Here is a 6,491-nt window from a genome sequence, read left to right on the forward strand (position 1 = left end):
TAGTGACAGTGGGAGAGGCAAATCTGGGTGGTGAACATGAATAAGGTTCAAAAAGCTGAAATGTAATAATGTACAAGAGTGGAGTTGCTGCAGTCACCATGACGCGAGGTAACCAGCAGGAGCTCGCCCGCCAGAACATGAGAAAGCAGAGCAAGTCAGCTAAGCGAAAGCTCTGCGCTGATGGGGCGATCATCCCCCATACAGAGGGACCCACAGATAATGCAGCAGAAGGTGAAAAAGGCAAAAGGGAAGCAGGAACCCAAGTAGCTTTGTGGCTTTGGGCGCAACCCTCTCGCCCTTTGCCTGTGTGCCTGAAGCCAGTCCCCTCACGCTGGAGTTTCCTGCTGGAGTGCTCACAGGCCCCAGGACCGATGGCGTTCCCTTTGCCATGACTCTGCAGAGGGTCCCTTTTGTGCTTCCTTCCCCTCAGGTAGCCTCTCTCCCTTTGGGTCACTCCCAAAGGGTGAGGGGGTTATCCTTTCCCAGTCTTTTTTATTCCTGTGGGGTTCACCCCAAAGTTTTAAAATTACCTTCGTAATTGCAAAAAAAAAAAAGAAAAAGTACAAATGGAACATCTAATATTAACATCAACGCTAACTGAATTTAAGAACTAAAATTATAAAGTTAAAGACATTTTACCCTATTGCCAGGCCAAATCACTACATAACTTTACTATGAACTTTTTTTCTGAGTGATATGCTGAACACCAGATTTAAAAACCAAAGTATCCTAAAATCCAGTTGTGCTCTCCTCTCTGTAGGAGCTGATCAGAGAGGTGGGGGAGGAATGCCCTCACTGGAGGAGATGCAGCTTTGAAGGTGGCTGAGGACCGGTCAAGAAGGAATTTCCCTTTCCCAGCTGACCTGAGGCTGCTCCAAGGTCGCAGGACCTTGTTGAGGGTTTCTTAGCCAAGTGACATCGTCTATCACCTTTGGTCTAACCACATCTGAAGACACGTTAAGAGAAAGAATAATTCACAATTTCACTCATATGTGGAACACAATAAATAAACAAAAAGAAAACAAGTAAACAGAATTTTAAAGAAGACAAAGTTGACATGATAGCAAATACAAAGATACACAGTCAGGAGTAAAGGAAATCAGAAGAGAAGCCTCAAACAAAATGGGGCAGCAAATACTCTAGAATTATAATGGGATAATACCAACATTTTAAAAAACTAAAATTAAATTCGAAAGAAATCAGAGAATCGATCCCCAGCTGCCTAAAGCCACATCACCACATGACTTTAGTCTTGTCCCGTTTCCCTGAGAGACTAGCCAAGCACCAAATTTAAACCACACAACCTGAAATTCAGCGGTGAGCCTCTAGTCTGTCAGCAGATGCTCAGAATCATGAGTGCTGGACACTCCAGCTGAGGAGATGCAGCTTCCAGGGTGGCTGAGGAGGGTCAGTGGGGAAATTTCCCTTTCCTGCTGACTTTACACTACCCTAAGGTCACAAGACCTTGATGAGGTTTTCTTTCTTTCTTTTTTTTTTCTGATGAGGTTTTCTTAACCAATCAACGTTATGTAGGCTACAGTCCAGGGGGTCACAAAGAGTCAGACACAACTTAGCGACTGAACAACAAAATCACCCTGTGTCTATCAGTGTCTTGAAGACCCATTTAGAAAAGAGAAATACCTTATGAATTCACTTCGATGTGGAACACTAAACACAAATTTCAAAAGCAAATAAGTAAAAACAAAAAGAAAGGAAAGCAAATGACACAAAAGCAAACATTCTCACAGAATAGAACAAGGCATGTCAGAGGATAGTGGCAAGGGGATAGCTGAAAACGGGTCCACAGGATGGTAACAAAACCCCTAAGTTGTTGTTGCTAACCAATTTTAAGGTATACAGGAATTGAAATATATTTCGTTTCAAATATATATTTCAATTCAAGTATATTTCAAATATATTTCAACACGTAAAACTTATCTAACATTTTGACTAAATGATACCCTACAAAAATAATTAAATTAAAAAATTATTCATGCCCATGGCCTAGACCACATTGGTACTTATTTTGTCTACTGTCCCATTTTTCTGATGGACAAACTGAACATCAAGTTTAAATCAACCTGAACCTCAGTCACATGCCTCTTACCTGTCAGGAGATGCCAAGAATGCTGGGTGCTGGGCACGCTGCAACTTTGAAGGTGACTGAGGAGGGCCAGTGGGGTAACTTCCCTTTCCTGCTGCCTTTGATTCGTCCCCAAGGTTACCTGAGTTTGATGAGGTTTTTCCTAATCCAATCAAGGTTATGTATCACCTTTGATCTAATAATGTCTTGTAGACACCTTTAGAAAACAGAAATACCTGATGAATTCACTCATATATGGAACACTAAATATAAGGTAAAAGAGTAAATAAGTAAAAAAAATATTAAGACAGCAAATGACATGCAAATAAACACATATTCAGAGAAGAGAGCCGTGGGTGTCAGAGGGCACCAGCAGGGGGGTGGCTGATGAGTGAAACAGTCCACAGGATGGTAAAAAAAAAATCAAAGTCTTTGGTGCAGGTCAGTTTTATGGCATGCTGAGATTGAAATATATTTTTATATAAATAAAACACATAATATTGTAACCAAATGAATGATACTCTAGAAAAATAATTAAGGGCTTCCGTGGTGGCTCAGACAGTAAAGCGTCTGCCTGCAATGTGGCAGACCCAGGTTCGATCCCTGGGTCGGGAAGATCCCCTGGAAAAGGAAATGACAACCCACTTCAGTACTCTTGCTTGGAAAATTCCATGGGCGGAAAAATAATTACATGAAAAATTATCCATGCCTCAGTGCATAAAGCCACATGTGTACCTATTTTGTCTACGTCTTGTTTCTCTGGGGGATACACTGAACACCAAATAAAACCAAACAACCTGAAATCCAGCTGGGGTACCTCCCATCAGTCAGTAGATGCTCAGAATGGTGGGCGCTGGACACCGTCCACCGGAGGAGATACAGCCTCGGAGGTGGCTGAGGGTCCCTTTCTTAGCTGACTTGTTACTGCTCCAAGGTCATGTGACCTTGTGAAGATTTTTCCTGACCAATCCAAGTCATATATCAACTTTGTTCCCTCTGTGGCTGAAGACAGACTAAGAGAAGAGAAACACCTATTGACTCTACTCATGTGTGAAGTAGGAAGAAACCAAGAAACAAAAAGAAAACAAGTGAAAAAACAAATCACACAAGAACACATACAAGGATACACGGAACTGAGTGGTGGATACCGGGAGAATTGGCAGGCGGGAGGGCCCAAGGGAAAAACAGTCACGAGACAGTAAAGGAGGGAAGATAACGTGTTGGTGCTGAGCAGGTATATGGTATGCAGGAGCTGAAATGCATTGTTGTGAACGTAAAACTCATCTAATATTATAACTGAATGATAGCTCAGTATAACATGGAAATGAAATTTTTAAAAAAATTAAAGAACTTTTACCCCATTGTCTAAAGCCACATCACTACATATTTTGACTGCTGTTCCATTTCTCTGGGGGTTTAGCTGAACACCATGTTTATTTCAAACCAACCTGAAATCCAGCTGCGCTCCTCCTATCTGTCAGTAGAATCTCAGAAAAGTGGGTGCTGGACAAACTCCACTGGAAGAGATGAAGCTACTCAAGAGGCCGAGGAAGTGTCCATGGGGAAAGTTGTCTTTGCAAACTGACCTTCATGGTGCTCCAAGGTCACATGACCTTGTTGAGCCATTTGTACCCAAGGAACGATACGTGTCACAACAGACAATAGAATTGGTGGCTCATCACCTTCACCCAGGACTTGTGTTCCCATCTTGACTGCCCTCAGAATTCCTTGTAGAAATTTTGAAAACCAGTGATGGAGTTTCTCTGGTAGGTCAGTGGATAAGAATCTTCCCACCAAGGCGGCAGACACAGGTTTGATCCCTGCTCTGGGAAGATCTCACGAGCAACTAAGCCTCTGTGCCCACTGTTGAGCCTGTGCCCTAGAGCCCCAGGAGCCCCAGCTACTGAGTGCAGGCGCCCTAGAGCTCGAGCTCTGCAGCAAGAGAAGCCACTGTAATGAGAAGCCCGCTCACTGCAATTAGAGAGTGGTTCCTGTTTGCCTCAAGCAGAGAAAAAGCCCTCCCAGCAATGAAGACCCAGCAGAGCCAAAATTAAATAAAAATTTCTTTAATTAAAAAAAAAGTCATTATGCATCAGTACCATCCTTGTGTGTGTTCCTGTGAGTGGACTCAGGCCTTGGTTGGGGAATTGTACAGCTTTGGCAGAAACACACCTCATCCAAGTGGATATCCGGGAACACTCTCTCTGGAGATATGGGTTCAATATGAATGTGTGTCAAAGGATAACTTTCCAAGTCCTGCAGACAAGAGGGGAGATTTGCTCTGTGATGACATTTCTTTATTTGGAAAAGGACATTGTGCTAATTATTTAAAAAAAAACCTGCTTGTGTGATGACTGATAGTGTTAGGCACATTATATACTTGCATATTTATTTCCTGAGCTTATGTGGTGGTAACAAGGCTGGGTTCCTGTTTAATGAGATGGCTGGGTCCAAAATTGAGGAATCAGCTGAGTAAGACAGAGAGTACGATCATGGAAGGAACTCTTCATCCACTTGGCTCAGTTCAGAGGTTGTGGGACAAAATAAAAAGAGATTTCTGAGGTCTGAGAGGGCAGGGATATCTGTCTCTTGAGCACCAGGTGGTTTCCATCTGCAGACACAGGTTGTGAGTGCCAGTGCACTAAGCTGCTTCAGTTCAGCTCAGTTCAGTCGCTCAGTCGTGTCTGACTCTCTGCGACCCCATGAATTGCAGCACGTCAGGCCTCCCTGTCCATCACCAACTCCCGGAGTTTACCCAAACCCATGTCCATCAAGTCAGTGATGCCATCCAGCCATCTCATCTTCTGTCGTCCCCTTCTCCTCCTGCCCCCAATCCTTCCCAGCATCAGGGTCTTTTCAAATGAGTCAACTCTTCGCATCAGGTGCCCAAAGTATTGGAGTTTCAGCTTCAACATCAGTCCTTCCAATGAACACCCAGGACTGATCTCCTTTAGGATGGACTGGTTGGATCTCCTTGCAGTCCAAGGGACTCTCAAGAGTCTTCTCCAACACCACAGTTCAAAAGCATCAATTCTTCGGTGCTCAGCTTTCTTCACAGTCCGACTCTCACATCCATACATGACTATTGGAAAAACCATAGCCTTGACTAGACAGACCTTTGTTGGCAAAGTAATGTCTCTGCTTTTTAATATGCTGTCTAGGTTGGTCACAACTGCTGCTGGTGGTGAACATGAATAAGGTTCAAAAAGCTGAAATGTAACAATGTACAAGAATGGAGTCACTGCAGTCACCAAGGAGCAAGCGTCTGTTAATTTCATGGCTGCATCCATCATCTGCAGTGATTTTGGAGCCCAAGAAAATAAAGTCTGCCACTGTTTCCCCATCTATTTCCCATGAAGTGATGGGACCAGATGCCATGATCTTAGTTTTCTGAATGTTGAGCTTTAAGCCAGCTTTTTCACTCTCCTCTTTCACTTTCATCAAGAGGCTCTTTAGTTCTTCACTTTCTGCCACAAGGATGGTGTCATCTGCATATCTGAGGTTATTGATATTTCTCCCAGCAATCTTAATTCCAACTTGTGCTTCATCTAGCCCAGCATTTCTCATGATGTACTCTGCATATAAGTTAAATAAGCAGGGTGACAATATACAGCCTTGACGTACTCTTTTTCCTATTTGGAATCAGTCTGTTGTTCCATAACCAGTTCTAACTGTTGCTTCCTGACCTGCATACAGGTTTCTTAAAAGACAGGTCAGGTGGTCTGGTATTCCCATCTCTTTCAGAATTTTCCAATTTATTGTGATCCACACAGTCAAAAGCTTTGGCATAGTCAATAAAGCAGAAGGAGATGTTTTTCTGGAACTCTCTTGCTTTTTCGATGATCCAGCGGACATTGGCAATTTGATCTCTGGTTCCTCTGCCTTTTCTAAAACCAGCTTCAACATCTGGAAGTTCATGGTTCACATATTGCTGAAGCCTGGCTTGGAGAATTTTGAGAATTACTTTACTAGCGTGTGAGATGAGTGTAAATGTGCGGTAGTTTGCTCATTCTTTGGCATTGCCTTTCTTTGGGATTGGAACGAAAACTGACCTTTTCCAGTCCTGTGGCCTGCTGAGTTTTCCAAATTTGCTGGCATATTGAGTGCAGCACTTTCACAGCATCATCTTTCAGGATTTGAAATGGCTCAACTGAAATTCCATCACCTCCACTAGCTTTGTTCGTAGTGATGCTTCCTAAGGCCCACTTGACTTCACATTCCAGGATGTCTGGCTCTAGGTGAGTGATCACACCAACGTGATTATCTGAGTCGTGAGATCTTTTTTTTGCACTTCTTCTATGTATTCTTGCTACCTCTTCTTAATATCATTGGACTTCCCTGGTGGCTCAGAGGTTAAAGCGTCTGCCTCCAATGCGGGAGACCTGGGTTCGATCCCTGGGTCAGGGAA

At 43.3% G+C, this 6,491-nt stretch overlaps 1 non-coding gene and 1 pseudogene across 1 annotated transcript; both read left to right on the forward strand.

The window, feature by feature from the left end:
* Window positions 1–98: 98 nt before the first annotated feature.
* Window positions 99–267, forward strand: LOC145516627 (small EDRK-rich factor 2 pseudogene; annotated as a pseudogene).
* A 6,151-nt stretch (window positions 268–6,418) lies between these two features.
* On the forward strand, window positions 6,419–6,491 carry TRNAW-CCA (transfer RNA tryptophan (anticodon CCA)). The gene has a single exon. It is a non-coding gene; the product is annotated as a tRNA-Trp (tRNA).

The sequence above is a fragment of the Giraffa tippelskirchi genome, chromosome 8 (genome assembly GCF_054371585.1).
Source record: "Giraffa tippelskirchi isolate mGirTip1 chromosome 8, T2T-mGirTip1v1.2.pri, whole genome shotgun sequence".
Lineage (NCBI taxonomy): Eukaryota > Metazoa > Chordata > Mammalia > Artiodactyla > Giraffidae > Giraffa > Giraffa tippelskirchi.